Source organism: Amblyomma mixtum, chromosome 7 (assembly GCF_055824585.1).
Source record: "Amblyomma mixtum isolate Tamu chromosome 7, ASM5582458v1, whole genome shotgun sequence".
NCBI lineage: Eukaryota > Metazoa > Arthropoda > Arachnida > Ixodida > Ixodidae > Amblyomma > Amblyomma mixtum.
Window position 1 is genome coordinate 53,412,359 of NC_143018.1, and position 19,210 is coordinate 53,431,568.

Sequence of the window (19,210 nt, forward strand, 5' to 3'; positions counted from 1 at the left end):
GGCGGAAACGGACTCCGTGTCGCCCTTCTGAAAAGCAGCGTTTGCTACTGGCCACGTTGTGTGTCTACATGACCAATCAGTGTGCTATAAAATCAATTGACCCTAAAAGTCAACTCAGAACCGATGAATTGGGAATGCTTGAGCCCAGAAAGGGCAAACTAAAAAAAAAAAACATTAAAGCGTTGCGATCCAGGTTCACCGTTAAACTCTTCAAATCACCGGAACAGGCATGTTTTCCTATTAGAAAAGTGCATGACGATAATAGCAGCGTCCTTAGTGCAGAATTTCGATTAGAGATCAGTGCGTCTACCTTGCTTAAGTAGCCTCCTGAAGTGTAGGCCAAGAATAGCCGTATTTTCCTCCGCAGGTCAATGCATGAAATATTGAACGCTTTTGCCCCGTCCAGCCTCTAAAACTGCGGAACAAAGGTAAAAAAGGCTTCACGCAGAAACCATCCAATGAAATGTTCATCTCGAAGACCAGCGCTAAACAGACAAAGGACCAACGAAAGAGAAGACGACACGGGCGCTGACTAAGAACTGAAGGTTAACCTTCAGGTAGTCATCACCTGTGTCGTCTTCTCTCTCGTTGGTCCTTTGTCTGTTTAGTGCTTGTGTTCGAGATAAACTACTTACAACTCACCCAATACAGCGTGCTCAAATGAGCGTGTGTGCTTGGATCGACTGAATTCCACAAGTTCCATTTACATTAAACACCTGGCGACGCGCTCAGGGCAGAAATCAGCGGCGCGCGAGTTGTGAAACCCTATAGGTATATTCGACGACGCAGTTGATTGCCCCCTAATGTCAATCAAAGGGCATCAAATGAAATTTTTGAATAATAGGATGCAAATGTTACGACCCGCGGAGTTATTCCGAGAACGACGCCGCCACATGTTCTGGCCCACGTGACGTCTTATCAGCGTGTGTCCAGTCCGAGATCAACAAGGAGTTTCCCTCAACTCTGAATGACGACTACTTTAAACGGCATGTAGAAAGAAAATGAAACTGTACAAAATGTCTTATTGCTGAAAATTTAGGGTCGTCTAGTTGAATATGACGACTCCTACTGTCTCTTGACAGGTCAGCATAAAATGCTGCTCGCGCCGTAAGAGAAGCCTGGTGAATACGTCCGGTAAAGTAAAAATACGGATAGAGCGAAAAAGTACACCTCGTGAGGGATAAATGATCGTCTCTTGTTGTGACGACTGTAACGAAACTTTGGCGGCCGTCACGGAGGACAGAAGTGCGCGCCTTCTGCTTCCGGAAACAAAATTAAAAAAAAATGAAAGGTAATCTCTTGACGACACTCGATTGTACAAAAGCACGCCTTACCTCTTCTTGCTAGGGCGTTCTGACAAAGCAGCAACATCCCCAGGACCCGGAAGGTCGCCGTAAATCCAAACCGTTCACGTGTCACGTACGAAGAGGTCTCCATAGCGGTACACATCGGAAGATCGGATGATGTTGGGTGAATGGGAGGAAGTCCGCAGTTTTAGTCGTCCGGTCAGGAATCAGAACCAATAAGAACACTTCACCAGCAGCAAACCGCGGCTGAAGCTGTTCGACATCGTTTACCGACACCGAAACACAGAACCGCACTGCGCTTTGTGTGTGTGTATTCGTGCCTTTCTTTTGTCCCGTCTTCTTCGCGCAGTTTTGTTTCGCTCTAACCATGAACCGACTAGCCCAACATCATGTCTTACTTCAATACACCAAGCCGCTTTCGTCGTTCAAGAGACGGTGGACAGAAGCAGCATCCCTCTTCTAAGATATGAGGACAATTTCCTTCTCAGGTTTGCGACGGCGTAAGATAACGAAACTTCTTTTAGTGATCCTTCCAGGTGTCTTTTTGAGTCTTCAGCAGATTTTCGCGGCACGATGTGAGTAAGCTTGAGGCGCACACCACATAAATGAAATGACCATCGTGACTGGTCGCTACGAAGCAGACGATCACATTCACTGGACGCGATGCCGATGACGCTGAAGGCCAAAAAAGCTTGATAAGTAGTCTGTATTTGTCTTCCGCGTTGCTGGGACTGTGCGCGCAATCCAGGGATGACGCAAAGGAAGAAGATAATAACGAGAACAAATATATTAAACGCAATTCGTAGCCAATCCAGCTGACGCCGGCAGTTACAATGACGACGGAATAACACGAGGCGCAATGATAACTATTTGCACCAACGAGAATTGCTAATATTTCAAGGTACAGAGAAAATTTCTTTCCATTCCTGCGTTCTTTTTCTGCTGGGAACACGACTTCTTTTGGACGGCAGCACTGGAGCTGGAGCTAACAGTCGGGAAGAGTACACAGAAGCACACACACACAAAGAAGGGCGATGGCGAGTGAGAGTGCGTGTCTCAGAGCGTGGCCGAACGGTTGGGACGAGTTCGCACCGACGAAGAACGCGACTGCGCCGGACGAGAGCCGAATGCGCTCTCCCGCGCTCGCTGGCCGAGGTTTTCGAGGTTGAAGGCGGCGAGGGCGAGGGCGAGGAGTTCGCCGAGGGATTCCCTCGGGGCGCATGCGCACATCGACCCCTCAGCTACGAGCGCTGGACGGATGAAACAAGAATGGTGAGGAGAGAGCCTCGGCGCCTCGGCTGGGGAGGTATTGCGAGAATGGCAGTAACCAAAATAAAAAGGAAGTGGTTATAAAAACTAGAGGCAGAGCGGCTTGCTCATGGACCCACGAGCCACGGCGCAAAACAAGAGAAAATGTACACGGATGAAAGAAAGGTAGGCAGCCGATTCAAACAACAGCCATATGCTTTCCCAAACAAGAATGCACCTAGGCATGAAAGGGTACAAATGCACTAAGAAAAGAAGATTAGGAAAGGGGGAAACGGGCGCGTAACGGTCATTCTTACGAGGCTCCGAATCACTTACGGGATCAGCATAGTCGGAATAAGTGGTCGATGAGTAACGCGCCCGCGGGAGCACTTGGCGTCGCTTAAGCATAATGAAAGGAGCGCGATTTCCGAATCGTGGTGGTTCTTTTGATCTTTCCCCGCCGCTTTCTTATTCTGTTATCTTTCTTCCGCTTAGCTTTTCTGTTTCTTTTTATTTTTATCTCTTCTTTAAATGGTTGGTCTCTTCTGACGATCCTCGCCTCAGCTGCTGCTTTTACAATCGCCGCTTTTCGTGACCAGCTTTCTCTCCTAAAGTCAGTGATTTGAGGATGACTTTGATTGGAGGAATGTCTGCTCTTCTGTCCGCTTTGCGTAGAAAAGTAAAAGCTGGGGCTAGAGTGGCAATAGGGTCAAAGTACTTTTTATTTTTCTGTTGAAGAGCAATTCCGTTGCCCCGCATGGACAGATACTTTCTCGCATGCCCCGCTGGCGATTTGGAGAACGCAAAAGCGGCCTTTTGTCTCGAGCCATTCAGAATAAGCGTTCACGCCTCATTAGAACTTTGTGCGTGTGGAGATTTCTTACGCCCAACTATCGAAGAGGCTGGCGTCGATTTCTGATCACGAATTTTTTTTCTGGTTCGATTTAGCTGAATCCCGAGACGCGAACTTCAAACTGCGTGCTACTTGGCAATTGTGCCCATATTCACGGGCATGTGCAAAACAAATATAAATAAACTTGCAATGCAGGAGTAATGGCAGCCCATTCATCTTCGTCATCTTCGTCATCTTCGTCATCACCGTCATCTGAGCTCGTAAACATTCACCCCACTTGGGCGCATCCGGTAGACTAACTTCTCTCCGAGCTGCACATAATTCATTCGCTCGCGTGGAAATAACCTGAGGCCTCTTTCTATGCCGGCCCAAGTGCGCCTCTTTGGATCGCGCCCTCTCTATCTGCCTTCCCTGCTAAGCTCTGCCTACACTACGGATCTCCACAGTACTTTTCCTGTCTCGCATTCTTCTGATGCTTGCCTAGTGCTTTTTCTGCCAGTGCCTTTATTGATCAACCGACTGTATATACTCAGGTGTTGCCTAATTCATCTGCCACCGGAGTATACGAACCCGTTCCTGTTTTAATGACAACCGCATTTCGACTGCCGATGCTGTATCAACTCCTGCTCAGTTATCTACTCTCCCTCTATTTGATACACTTCCATGTTCGATGGTGTTTTGTCTTATTCTTCTTCTTCTCCGGGGGTTCTTATAGAGACGAAGCAAAATTATTGCTTTCCCGGCTGAGTCATTGGTCCGGTTAGGTACGCCATTGATTTGCCTTGGATTCTTGAGGCAGTCAGCTGTACTAGGCAGCCTTCCGGGCATAAATAAGTGATTTGAAACCTTGAATACGGAAGTCGGAAGAGAACGCTTTTATTTTTTTATATAAGCAGTAGGCATAAGGGTTAGTTGTGTGCATAAAGTGCCTTCATGCGTAAAGTAGTCAACAGACGCTTCCTGGCTCCATTTCGACTCGCTCCTGGGCTTTTTTTTATTTCTTCTTAAATGAAGATCAGCGTATTTAAGTTCATCTAAGTAGATTTAAAGGAAAGAAAGATGACTAGTGAGCTTTGAACTAAACAGAGTGAAATGGAACACTCAGGTTACCTGCTGCAGCGTTGTTCCTTTCCGAGCTGACGTTGCATTAAAGACTGTGTCAAAACTATTCTACGCCTGAGTCTAAAAGCGGCAGCCATTCTTCACTTTATAATAAAAAAGTGTTCGCGTTCTCTGAAACTGCTTCAGCCTGCTGTAGCCGCGTTCTTTTTGAAGCAGGAAATTGCAGAACACGAAACACATTCAAGTTTCTCGTTTACTATGAATCTACGGAAGTATTGGCTACTGCTCACCCAAGAATGTGCAACTTGTGGGGGAATGGCATATGAGTGAGTTGGCTGAGGTAATAGGTTGTTTGGGCTAGAAATTGATGGCTTAGCTCATGGATATCCCCACGCGCTGTTCATTTCATGTCATCATGTAAACTCGTATCGCTGCCATTAGCAGAAGGATTGTTGGCTTGTCGCCAGGCGCATATTAGCTGCTCAGCTCAGTTTTACTCAGTTCTTCGAGTGTTAATTGCTATAGACCACCAGCTAATGGTGAGCATATTTTTCCGTTGCCTACTGTAAGAATGGAGCGCCGGCGCTAAGGTTATTCAAGACGCAGCAGTAAGCGAGAATGCAGACCCTATGTTTGAATACTGAGGTAAAGCGGTGCGACATGTGTTATTTGGCTGCATCTACAAACAGCTACGTGATGACAGAATCGGCGACTAATGATCATTTGGGCGGAATGAAAGGTGGCCACAGTGCCGCATAGTATGTCTAAACATTGACACCAGCGTCATGCCTTTGTAAGGCCAGCGATCCAAAAGACTGGAGGAGGGTTGGGTGTCGGAGGCCATTTCCTTCCGTCGTCTGCTGTCACGCCGATTGTCTTTTGTGTAGCCGACGGTGTTATTCCCCTACGACCTTGCTCTACTGTATTACTGAAATCGTAAAGCTTTCAAGAAACTACACTCACACACTGCACAATGCAGAAGTAGTGTGCTGGACTGTACAATACTTCCCTATCAAATCAAATCAGGCTTCTACTTCCCCTAAGAGAATACGTATGGAAGGAGGTCTCAGAATAAGAGACGGTATCGGAACCCCCTATATTACGCACTGTACCATACTACACTACACTATACTATACTATACTATACTATACTATACTATACTATACTATACTATACTATACTATACTATACTATACTATACTATACTATACTATACTATACTATACTATACTATACTATACTATACTATACTATACTATACTATACTATACTACATAGCCCGTAAGTTGACATGCTATACGATAAAAGCTGCTCGCTACAAAGTGAGCGCTGTAGCCAACGTTAGCAGATCCCTATTCTCGCTTTCATCAGGGTTGCATAAGGCTTGGCTACCGAAAAATCGTCGTGAGGACTGAGAGTAAGTCACAAACCGTTTGTTTGCACGAACTGCTTTGAGATATTGGCGCTTTATTTCCTGGCGCCAGCTGCAAGTTTATATTTAGTGCCAGAAATCTTCTCGATCACAGTACGTAGGTGTATGGCTCGCTACAGGCTGGAGTGCATTCGCCTTCCATACTAAAAAAAGAAAAATAAAGCTAAGCATTGCTGGGTTTAGATGGGTGCGCAGCCTGGTTTATTAATTGCAAAGCCTCCGGCCACTTAAATAGTTGTGAAGTTTCATAATGTTTGAAAAATGACCCCGGACCGTTAGAATTTGATTTCGGCACCTGTCTGTGTCGCAGCTAGTGCCAAAGTAAAAAGGAAATAGCCGCGTGAAGCTCACGCTGTCTGCACCAGCAAAAGAGGTTAGTCCGAATAAGCCGCACGATAAGCTGCTGTTTTAAGTGCAATATTAACCAACTAGCTCAGATTAGGATCATCAAGCAGCACATGCCGTTTGTTTTTATACCATGTACTGTAATGAAAACCTCCCAGACCAACAGCTCAAGGCAACTGTCTTGTATTATTGCAAGTGCAGCGTCGTGTCGGTCGCTTTGCGACCACCAAAGGAAATAATTCTTTCAGCGTTCACGAGTGCCTTACCGCGTGACGTCATACCAAGGCGCCGTGTAGGACCGGCAGGGACAGGTGCTACCCGTCTTTTATGGCAGCAGGGCATATGAAGATAAGCGCCGTATCGGCGTCTTAATCGCCGCATTAAGTACTCTGAGCTGCCAGGCCAACAGCCTGCTGCCTCCTAAGCGTGCCAGTTGCGTTTCGTTTACACCCTAGTTTCTCTTCGGATCACCTCCGAATTAGTTTAGGGCCCCAGCCACCAGGAGGAAACGACTGCCGAGCGACCACCGCGTCGCGTAGCGGCTGCGTCGTTACTCTGCGCGCGGAACTTTTGCTTCCACGTTTTTTGCTTTTTTCTTCGTTTCCTCCTTGTCGTCGCTGATGTTGCGCAAAAATGTGGGTCCGTGTATCCTCCAAAGAGGCAAGTAAACAAACAACACACCGGCTTGCCGATCACGTTTCGTGTAAGTGCGTGTGTATGTAAGCAGTGTGCGATAGTATACAAGAGCTCTCGCTTGTTCGGCTGCTGCGCTGCACAGCCGACCATAACCGACATCCATAAATCTCGGGGGGCAGACCAGTGTACTTTGCAGTAGTAGTGCAGCAGTGGCAGGCCAGCGAAACTTGCGGAGAGAGCGCACAAACTTCCGGCCTTTCAGGTATCAACTGGCTGAGTGCCCTTAGAGCCGACACAAACAAAAGAAAGTTGGTTTGTGCGCCGGCGCTCCTGCCAGATTGTGACGCACGTTAAATTACGTCGTATCTTTTAGGTACATGGGTCAAGTGATGCAAAAGAATGCAAAACTAACCAAGGCGAGAGGCGCGTTAATTTGAAGCTAAGAGTCTCGTGTAATGGGTGTATTCTGGTTTATCGGGGTTTAACGTTCCAAGGCAACTTAGGCTATGAGGGACGCTAACGGCTATATTCTGTTGTTGCGTTTGGCTGGGATAAATGCATTCGGCTCTGCGATAGAGCTGACGTATTAATGTCTCAGTACGACAGTTCTATCTTTGTACCATTTATTTGCCCTGTAATGTCACATCATGTGCAGAAAAAAGGCGCTTTTCTGCCGTGGCTAAGTGCTTCCGATGGAAAGAGGTCTTATTTCCCGCGTCTCATGAAGGCAACGCAGTAGTATTTTTGCAAAGACGACCAATAAGCGCTGAAGCGTGAGGGTGAGTGATCAGGGCACCGTTCATGACAGCAAAAATGTAACGATGAAACTCAATGATGTCGTACAACGTCATAATGACTGAGTTTACAGCGCAAGAACTCATCTCAGATTGCACCCACCTGCAGTCGCTCAGGCGTCCTGATGGCCTCTAGTTAGGTGTTTTGGAATACTTCTACACCTTTTTGTTGGCTTGCTTCATGCAAGTACAAAACACTTCAATTGTAACGATCTCCTCAGTGATAGCTGTCGACGTTGGTTCAATGGAGGCGGGCATAACACAGGCATGCGATGAAATGCCTTCCGTGAGTTCGTGTCTATTGCTCTATTGCGGTGTGTTGGCGAGATAAGTTTGATAAAAGCCGCTTGGGGGGAGTATGGCTACCACCTGGAATGCCAATAGTCACGACAAGTTGCGATCGATTTTCTAAGGAATGGTTTAACCCAACCTCTTAAATCAATATTGGGCCACCTGCAGTAAAGCGAAGGGATGGCTCACACAGCTGGACGCACCGTAGAAAGCATGACTTTTTTTCTAGCAAGCGGTTATGATATGCACTGCAGATTACATTTCAGCTCCAAACCATGTTTCTACATGTTAGTTTATCACTGGTAGGACAGCGACTTCGCGTGAGCAGTCCTCGTCTTTTGAGAAAGGCTGAATACAGCGAACTTGTGTGCCCTACCCTCGATTTGGTCGGAAAGGGTACAAGTTAGAGCCCAATCTAGAGTCTGCAAAGATTGCTCTTCGGATCTATTATTTTCCCGCTTTACCTGTGCCCAATCATTAACAGGCCGATATAGTGCGATATGAAAAAGGGACGAAGAAAGGCAGGCGAGGAGCTTCGTCCTTCTTCGTCCCTGTTTCATACCACGCTCTATTAGTCACTATATCGCCAGCTCGCCCTTTAAGCCACCACCAGCGCCCTCCTTCCCTCTGCTTTTCACTCTGTAGAGACAAAGTGCAGCGCACCCCTTTTCATTGCTGCGACTACTGCTGTGCAGTAGGAGGGAAGCAAGACATCGGAACTCGGCCCTCCTCCCCACTGCCCCGTACAGCTGCCGCATCAGAAAGGCAGTGGCTACTTCAGGGCCGGGAGTTGTAGCCGGAAGCGAAGCCAATCACTACGATTACGTCATCCATCACGACGAACACGACGACGATTGCCGCGCTCACCTCTTCATGACGGCCGAACCAAAGGACGTCGTGTCGCCTGCGTCTCGTTAATACCATGCAGCACTGTAGAACCTACCGGGGGCACTTCAGGAAGCAGGAACACCATTTAGAAATTTCATGTGTAACAGGGTGACAAACACAAACGCTAGACAGAGATTTGCAAATGTGCAGCGAATTGCAGTGATTTGCTAAATCTTATGCAGTGTCATTTCCAGCGAGATGACATCATTTTGTGGAGCGAGAGCCACAGCAGTAATTTTGCGCTGAAATATTTAATTTAACTTTGCGGGAATGTTTAAGAAACCTGCCAATGAAGAAAACAATCCTGAGCTTTGTTTCTAAACCATTTTTACAAAAAAAAACAGTGGTTTATGTTTGTCCCCTCATGAGCACAATACTCGCCTGTCTCAATCTTCATTTCATCTTTTCGGCTTTCCAAGTGATCGACCATACCAGCTATCAGACCTAGAAGCATCATACTCTAGCCGTAACGCACACGTATTGGTTCCTAACAGTAGGATGCAGTTAATGTTAATAAAAAACAGGTGTCAATGCCACCCTTTCCAGGGTTATTTTTTCGGAAGAAACTGGCGCAAAAGTTGAGTCAGTGAGGTTACACGACGAGGCTACCGAAGACAAACACGTGAAACCCAAAAATATGACTACTCATTTTTAACCCACGACGCCCCTAAAAGCTGCTGTTTATTAAAAAGCGCCGAATAGTGCCCGATCCATATTGTCGTTAACTAGTTTATTCCATAATTTTCATGCCATGTTCGACAACACGAAAGAAAATGATTTCACTCGAAAGTTCTCCGTCGGAATGCCATTTTCTAACCCGACAAGTAACCGGTTTAGTAAAATCACTCAGCTGCAACAGAATCAAAAATGACACAACAAATCATGCTACTTACAGTAACAGTAGGCAGGGTATGGACTCACCTGCAAAGAGACAAGAAGAAAAACTGAGGTTAGCAAATGTTTTCCTTCTTCAGTGTTCGTTATTTATTCAACGATACATAAGAATGAGTGCGTATTGGGGAAAACTCCGCAAGTGTAGTTTTGAAGCGAAAAGCTTCACTAGGCTAGTCAACACCGCGCTTCGCGTGAGGCACACTACAGAGTTGAGACATCTGCGCGTGCGCGAAACCGAGTGACGTCACGCACGGCGCAAACACTCGCTATGGAAGGAGAAGAAGAAGCAACAGTCGGACGGCGCAGAAACAGGCAGAAGTGCCAGTGCGACCAAGGCCTTCACGGCAGACTTTGTAAACAGTCCGTTCGGCTACGTGTGTGTGTGACGTTTGTGAAAGACTATGGCATTTGCGGGACCTTTAGCCGGTAAGTGATGCCATGCGGCGGACATTGAGCTTAGCATCTGTTCAGTTGAGTGAAACCGTGGGTGGGGTGTGTGCCTCATGTAGGAAATTTTTAGACAAAGAGAAAGACCCTCCGGTCAGCGTTCGACCTTTCGCAGCAGCCGTGCGCAGTGCGCACTTGAAAGGAGAGGCATAAAAGGCGCACTTGCCTATAGAACAGGCGCAGACACTCGCCATGGAAGGAGAAGAAGCAAAAGTCGGGCGGCGCAGAAACACCGATCCAGAAGTGGTAGCTTGGGAGTTGGCTGAAAAGCAGCGAGAGCGTTTCGCTTCGAGATATCCAGGCTTAACCTTAACTAAGCCACAGCCCTTTTTTTCTTATTTCCGTCTGACATGCTGAGTTGGCCAGTCGTAACTATGTATCTGCAGCCTTATATTACGGCATGATGGTCCCATAGCGATTACCATCATTCCAATTTTTCTTGAATGTGATAAGAATGCTATCACACAGAGCGCGCTCAGGCCCGAATTCGTTGAAAATTCTTGTCCATTGGATTTTGGACATTGAATCGCACATTTTTTGTTACATAGGCGTCTGAATGATGCTCCGATAGATGACATATATTTATTTATCTCTCGAATTCACTGAAATCATCGAGGCCAGTTAGTCAAAACTGCTTCTTTTTTACCTTCGAGTTCGACGCAGCCAATACCCATATTGAAAGAAGTGTGAATAGAGCTGGCGATAAGGTTTTGTCATTTCAGTTTGTAACGGAGTTCACTGGATCAAGGATAACATCGGCTTTGCTTAAGGCTCAATCCAAGAAAGAATGGAATGCGGAGCTTACGTTTGTCCTTAACTGCAACCATAATTTAATGGTGCACGTGCCACTGCTAACGGAGAATTTCTAGCTTTTATGGCTCCGAAAAACGAAAAACAGGAAAGCACAAAACTATGTATGCAAAACACGCGAAACAAACAGTCGGAATGTTTTTGTTAGGGCAATGAGACTTGAAACAATAATTCTCTGTTCCTGAAGCGCAACAAAATGATAATTATTCCAATGTAGATGTTTGGGAAATGAATGTGCATGTTCTTAGCGCTTTGTTAGCAGCAAAAGCCGAGGGAAGGCTTTCGGCTAGCTCTCAAAGATAAAATACGAAGACTTGAGAATTTCATTATGTGATTTTTCTATAAACAGACACACTGGGTACATTGATGCTCAACCATTTTTGAACTTGAATACGTATGGTCGTTTAAGACGTGCGTGTAGCCACTGCGGGCTGAACAAAGCATTCATACAGTGCGTTTGAAATTTTCGTTTACAAATTTTGGACTGCGAGAACTTTGCTTAGATTAAGTATCTTGAATAAGCTTCTTACCATCTTCCATTTCGTGTGCAAAAAAAGTGATATGGTTTTACGTCGTTAAACCGAGTAGACGTGCGAAATCATGTGTTTAGTCTAATTGGTTCAGGGTATTGCTTTGCTGGATCGTCGGCACTTCAGGCGACGATAATAGTTTGATAGTTGTATTAGGTGATGAAGACAACGATCTGCAATGCGGAGCGTGAAAGTGTGTTGCAGTTTAACAAGAGGCGTGATTAGCACAGTATAGTGTTCTAGTGCAGTGGCCAGTGAATCTGATCTGTTCGCGCCGCCACGGGTTCGAACCCCAGGCGTGACAATATTTATTTCTTTGTTTTATTTGTGTATGGGATATCGCTATGCTAGGTTTGGCCAAGGTCACCCTAAAGATAAAGTTTCACACTAACTTGGTGAGTAGGTTACACCTCTTTCTAAAACCCGAAGGAGAAGGGCGCACCACATTTGGAGCGAAATGTTCCGCTTCTCGCACGCAAAGCTCAAGGTCAATTGACGCTTGGATTTGACCTCTAACCGGAGGCGCGCCGCAGGTGTGGCTGTGATGTCATGTCCGTGCCGTGATATCCGTACGGGCGAGCGGACGGGCGGGTGAACGGGCAAGCGGGCGGGCGGATGGACGGACGGGTGACCAGATGGATGGACGGGTGGGCGGACGGACGAACGGACGGACGGGCAAGCGGGCAAGCAAACGGAAGGGCGGGCAAGCGGGCGGGCGGGCGGGCAGGCGGGCAGGCAGGCGGGCGGGCGGACGGACGGACGGACGGACGGACAGGAAGACTCACATATAGACAGAAAAATAGATAGACAGATTGACATATAGATGAAAAGATAGACTGACGTATGGGTGAACAGATAGCTCATTTGTCTCACAAGTACACATTACGGCACCCCATAAAACTAGAGAATCGGCCTATCTCAACACAGCTAATCCTTCCTGGGACGCGGTGCAGGACGAATCCTCCCGTTCAAAGTGTATATTCCCATTGTCACCGTAGCACCGGTTGCAACTATTTAGCCCTCTAAAGTTCGCCGTTTCCTGTTTTTCTTCCACATTGTCCCATCCGGTAATCTAATTGCTCATTTAACGTAATCCACCCAGGTTATCGTGCTAACCTAAGGAGGAGAAGGAAGCGTAGGGATCCTACTAAAATCCGTAGCTCTAAAACTTCAATCTACCGCCGGAAACGAGGCTTTCGAGGCAAAAGGGATCCTGAGTGCACGCGGCCGAAGCTGTGTACATGGAATCAGTGTTGACTTTCAAAGTTAGGTAGCAAATTAACCGCCCCACTCAAGCCCCAGATTTCCTACGCACTGGCCACGACAGAGCTTATATTTGTAGGAGGAGCCTAATCAGGTTGTAGTGGCTTTGTTATCAGCTTTGGCGGTGATTTTTTTTTCCTACGTTTCCAGTGGGCTTTATTCGCTTGCGCTTGTCCCCCTTTGCTTGGCTGAAACCAGGTGGAGGACGCCAATTGCCGAGAAAAAAGCCCAGTAGCAATCTATTATAAAAGCTTTCGTCACTGGGTGTTTAGGGAATGTAAGTACTCAACTGTGGGTGGGAAACGAGGCCGCATTCGGCGCGCTTTCAACCGTTGCAAATTCACCAACAAAATGAGCCAGGCTTACTTAATACTTAATCCAAGGTGGTCGCTTTTGAAAGCGAAGATTGCGACTCATATGCGCGCAAACATGTGCGCGCTGATAAAATGGTTAAGATTATAGTTAAGCTACAACGAGTCCAAGCGAGGGCCAAAGTCAAACAACGAAAAAGTCGTGCAAAAGCGTCCCATGAACTTTGCAGGACACTGATTGTCAAACACGTGACAAAAGCTCTCGCGGTGCACCCGCGACAAAGCTCAGATTCTACTGAGCACAGCAACGACGCAGTGGAGTTTCAAGGTACTCCTTAAAGCCAACTGTGGTTTGCCGTGACACAGGACTCCGTCGAAAAAATGTCACCACTTTTGCTAAAACCAAGCTGCAAGAATATAGGAAAAGAACAAAAGAGTTGCAGATGAAATATTCACGTATTGAAGTCATTATATGTGGTGCTCTAAGCGCACCTTTGCGTTCGTTGTGTGCGCCTGCTGAATTCTCGGCCGAAATGGAACAACGTACTCTTGCCGCGCTGGGGTTTTTGAAGGCAGTATTATTCACGTGACTGCGGCCACAAGTACTTGCTCTGTGTTCCTGAACGGACAAGATCTCATGAAGTTATTAAATTCTGGGTTTTGACAATTTGGTGGTTGACGGCAAGTGCTAGGAAAGAGTTGCGAGGAAACGGTCACGAGAAAACATATGTGTGCCCTCCCTTCAACTCTCTTATTGCCGTGAAGGAGCACTTTCCCGTCCTAACTACTTTTTTTTTGTCCCCCATCCCTTGCGTTGCTCTTGACGAGTACTTCTACAAAACTCTTGCCAGGTCCTTATTAACTGTGTGAACTCCCTATTCCTTTCTTTCTCATGTAGGCAGAGTCTGCAGATTAAAAAGCTGTTCATAAAAGTGAATATTCCGATGCATCAGAATATAGAAACCCTTCATTTTCCAAGCATGAATTGCTTTCAGCAGATATCTTTCATCGCTTTCTGGGAACGCAAGTCGCAACTTCGTCAAAGCTCTCTTCAACCTGCGGTTTAGTACTGTGGTAGAAGACTTCCGGTTAATGTGGGCCACAACGAATATGTTTCGAATGCGCACCTAAATCGAGTGCACGAGAGCTTTTTTTGCATTATTCTCTATCGAATTACAACATTCGATATTCCTCTTACAACCTTCTGTTCTGCAGCTGAACACCCCAATAGTAGCCGGACAGGCGCAGTTGCTATGGGGAAAAAAACCCCAGCGTGACGGCAGCATTCGACGCATATGTGATGAATCCAGCGCGCATGCGCAGAAAGAGTAAAGGAACAGATCGAGAAGCGCAATATTAGCCTATGCGCGACCCGCTGGGCCTCTGCATTAAGATACGGAGCTCCTAGTCTAGGAACATACAAAGTTCGCTACGTGATTTTCATGTCGTGGCAGCCACTTCCCTTCTTCGTTTTACGCCGGACTTTCAGGAAGCGCTTCACGTTATATTAGGACATCTCCTAGAGCGAAAACCGCAAACTGACTGCGGAACAACGGAGTCTGAGGGAAAAGCGGGAAATGAGACGGTTCGACACGGCACAGAAGAGGGATGTCCGTGCAGTTTACCGACGAAAGGCGATCGGTCAAGCGGCACCGGTCCCCTCTTTTCCTCTTTCAAGCCTCTTTCTCTTTTTCTTTAAGTCTTTCCACCCAGCTGAACTCTGCTTCGTGTCCGCGCCAGCTCTTCTCTCACTCCTAACCTGCTTTCCTCCCCTCTTTTTTTCTTTTTTTTTAGCCTTCCTCGGCCCCCAGAAAACAGATGACGCCTCTGCTCGCGAGAAACGGTGTGGTGAGAATCGCAATCGCTGCCAGACGTTCCGGAAGGCTGATTTCTTCCCTGCTGGCCAGGCGAGCTCGCTCGGCTTGCTCGCTTTCCAGCTTGTGCGCGAGCTTCGGATTTGACTTGTTCTGGCACGCTTCAAGCTAGGTTTGACCTCACGCGTAGCTGGTAGGGATAAGGATACGGAGGGGCACAAACAACGATTGAATGGGAACAGTTGCGAAAAGTAACAGCCGATACAGCGTATACTACTAGAGAAATAAAAAGATACAAGGAAGATAAGACAGGAGGCAATGAAGAAATAAGAAAAATACTAGGATGAAGAAAGACAGCAACAGACAAGTTTGATGCGTTCGCGCTTTGTATTCCGTCCTGGCTTCGGCCCGGGATATGGTTACGACTTCAATTTCTTCTGCCCGGCTTCAGGGGCGTTCGTTACAGAAGGACAGCGAGAATGCGCTCTTGTATTACCTCACGTGAGTAGAGAAAAGGAGGAAAGGAGTTGTGGAAGGAAGCTTGCGAAAGGGGTCTCAGAGTATTAAAATGGAAGGCAAGACCCGGACTTTCACTCTTCCACATCGTTTACTGCACCTTCGTCTTTTACAAGGAAAATTTCTGACTCCCTCACCCCAAAGTAACACACCGACACATACGGACAAAGCATGGCGCAAGTGGCAGAAGAATAGAGCCGGTAGAACCGGTGGGTGGCAGGGCTGCATTAAAAAAGCGCGGTACAGGAATGCCGGAGCCTTGTGCCACTAAGCATACACACTCTGAGGCACTGTAAGCATGCTGCTATAAAAGTCTTAAGGATGCGACAGCGCAGAAAGCACTGAGCCTCCCTTTTTGGACTCCTCTGCAGAAAAGAAGCTGGGTTGCCGAAGTCTTCTGAGCACACACCAATAGAACGTGTCGTAGTTTGTAACAGCGACGTAATGTCTCCAGTCATTCCAGCTATTTGGCGGTAGTAACTGAAAACAGCGCATCGTTCCATTTCAAAACGCTGTTTTCTTTTGTGGTTGCACTAATGCTTCGTTGCATTAAAAAGAAAAGAGTTAGTCACTTTTGCATATTAATATATTAAATTCTTTGCACTGTTTTTGTGGTGTCACTGTTCTTAATGTTGTTCCTCTGATATCTTCTTACCAGTTTTCCACTCTTCATTTCCTAATGTTGTCAAAGATAACCCAGGATGTGTTGGGTTCTTTAGTGTACGGACCCACCACAGACTGCAAAGTTGAATTGAGATGTCCTCGGTTTAGAACAGTTAAGCTATACACCCAATAACTAATAAGTAGCACGGCTATGAGTTGTTAATCTTTCGTCTCTGGTTAGGTCAGATGCGTTGCACAATATTACACACTTGCAATGGAAGAAAACTATAGATAATCAATGGCATTGATGCGATGAGTATGCGTTAACAATCTGTTCCTCCCGAACGGAACAGAAACTTGCGATGACGTGTTCAGACCATGCGATCTGTGAAATCCTCCTGTACGTCAATTACAATGTGAAACCTGTGCCCCTTTCTAATCTCCAGATCCAACCTTGCAGTCACAGTGTGGCCGGCAGCACCACATCCCCTCTCTCCCCCACAGGCCCCGCCGCCCGTCATCTCCACCCGTCTTTTTTTCTGCTAGCTCCTTTCCACTTTCCCTATTTCTCCTCCCTCCCTGCAAGTGAAGATGATTCCACCCATCCACATTCCCTCACCCGCCACCCGTCGCTTTCAACCTTTTTCGTCTTCCCTCTAGCACTTTTTCCTTTCTTCCCCTGTTCTCTTTAAGTGGAGAACTGGAGGGGGGGGGGTTCCTCTCTCCATTTTTTCTCCTGCTAACTTAGGCTTCAGATAAAAGGGCGGACGTACGAAGAGATTTTTCCTGCGGGGGGGAGGGAAGGCTCTAATGCTTTGGCATTAATATGAGTGGTGAGGGAAATACGCATGACACTGAGAGCACAGGTCGCTTAACCTGCACTGTGGAAGTAGGAAAAGAGGAACAAACATGGGAGTTAGAAAGAGAGAAGGATGCCATGCCTTCATTGTCTTGTTCTCAGTAGAATACAAGGGCAATGGCGTTTGCGGTGTGTAGGCGGCCGGTGAGCTACGGCACCAAATCCTGATCCTACGTGGGCTGGCCACACGCACGCCCGTTCAAATGCATCGTGTCGTGTTTATTTACACATCTCCCTCTCCTCCCGACCCACTTACATTATCAGCACTTTCACCACGAGGTTTAAGCGGTCACTCAGAGAGACAGTTACCATGCCTTCCTTTTTTCGCATGCTAACCTCATTACACTCTACACGATCAAGCCCCTCACAGCACCTCATTTATAACCCTCTAAATTAGCAGCGCTACATCGTGTGCAAATTATCGCGTGCTGTTGAATTCTAAAAGTCGAACGGTGCAGTCGGGAGAAGCCTGCAAAGTGGCGAAAATGATCTCATTCCGTCGGTAGTATACGGTACTTACTCTACGCCTGTATAATATTACGGGACCTACGAAAACAAAAAGAAAATAATATACGTAAGTTGGTGGTACTTTCAGTATAAATGTGTTTTACGGCATTATGCTCTCCTTACAACCTTTGTGAAACGTTTAAACGACAGAGGAATTAATCACGGTCCCCGCAGAACAGCGCTAGCAGCGTTCTTACTGTTCCAGATTATTGGAGTGTTCTGATAGGCTTTCTACATACCTCTTCAGTGGTTTGGAGCTCCAGAGAGGCTAATATATCTCTTGCAGACGATCCACAAAGAAATGCATTGTCGTATAAACTTTTCACAGCTAGTAAGTTGTATTACCTATTTCAGCCTATCACACTTAGCGTTTTTGTCTCGCAAGTGGGACGGAAATCTCGGTGGGGTTAGCCGGCTAGAAGCGCTGAGATGAAATGCGCTCCACTTTCCAGGAACCATTCAATAACCTGTGGGTTCTGATTTTAAGTATTAATGGCTTTGTTTTCATTGAAAAAGAATCAATTTTTTTTAATAACTCTTAATAAAGTTTATTACTAATTTTTTTTTAAATATCTGGCTTAGTTACTCACGTTGGTGGGTCCGTCGTTATAGCCTTATAGCACCGAGCACAGAGTCTCTGGTTAAAACCAGAATAAGGCAGTCGAATTTTGATTTTCACAATGTGCAAGAACTGTGATCTAATATGATTCAGAAACTACTCTGACGTACTCCCGGTCAAATAAATTATTCCGGTGTCTGCGCTCATGGCTTGTCTTATAAAGAAATGCATCCAGGATATATAAAGCTATTACAATTATCATACATTACAAGAAACAGCGCAAAAAACTTGCTGTTTGTTGTAATGGATCGCTACCAACTCGCCCAACTTGCTCTACTTCTACAATTTCGATACAATTACAACACTACACAAATGTTAAAGAAACAAACAAACAAGAGAACAATAAAACCTCAAATTCAGTCTGATCCTGATCCGACTACAACGGTCAGATCAAATGTTTCGCTGGTCATCATCTGTGTCTATAATTCTGCTAATACACTTGATCTTGTTCTCACTTTCCATCCCGACCTAGTTTCCAACATCACTCACGTTCCAGGAATAAGCGACCACTCCTTACTTTCTTTTGGGTTATACTTCGCACAACCTACACATGTCAAAAGACCAGTAACTATCCGTAATTACAATAAAGCAGACTTTGGCGCGATTAATAACGAATTATGTTCATTTCTTGACATTTTTCTTCAGGACTTTGACCGACGTACAGTAAGAGCTAACTGGGCGATGTTCGTAGAAAAAGTTGCGTACCTAACAGACAAGTACATTCCTATTCGCACAATAATTAACAAACCGGACGCTCCTTGTTATAATTCTAACATAAGACTACTATCAAACAAAGAGAAGCGATTGTACAGGTCAGCCAAGCTTTCTTCCAGCAAAGCTTGTTGGAGTGCCTATAAATTAGTTTCTAGCGAATACATATCAGCGCTAAAGATCGCTAAAAATAACTATTTATGCCACACGCTGCCATCAATGTTAACAAATGATACTAAGAAATTCTCGCGCGTTATTAACCAAAAAGACGATGATACTATAACCCTCGTTGACAACTCTGGGAATGTTATACCTCATAACCAGATCGCGTCCGTTCTTAATGAAATATTTGCCCAAAACTTTTCTCTAACCCGCAATGTCTCGCTACCCACTGCACCTTGTTACGACTACCACGATATTTTCCCGCTTACAATTGAACCATGAGGCGTCGAAACTGTGATTAAATCAT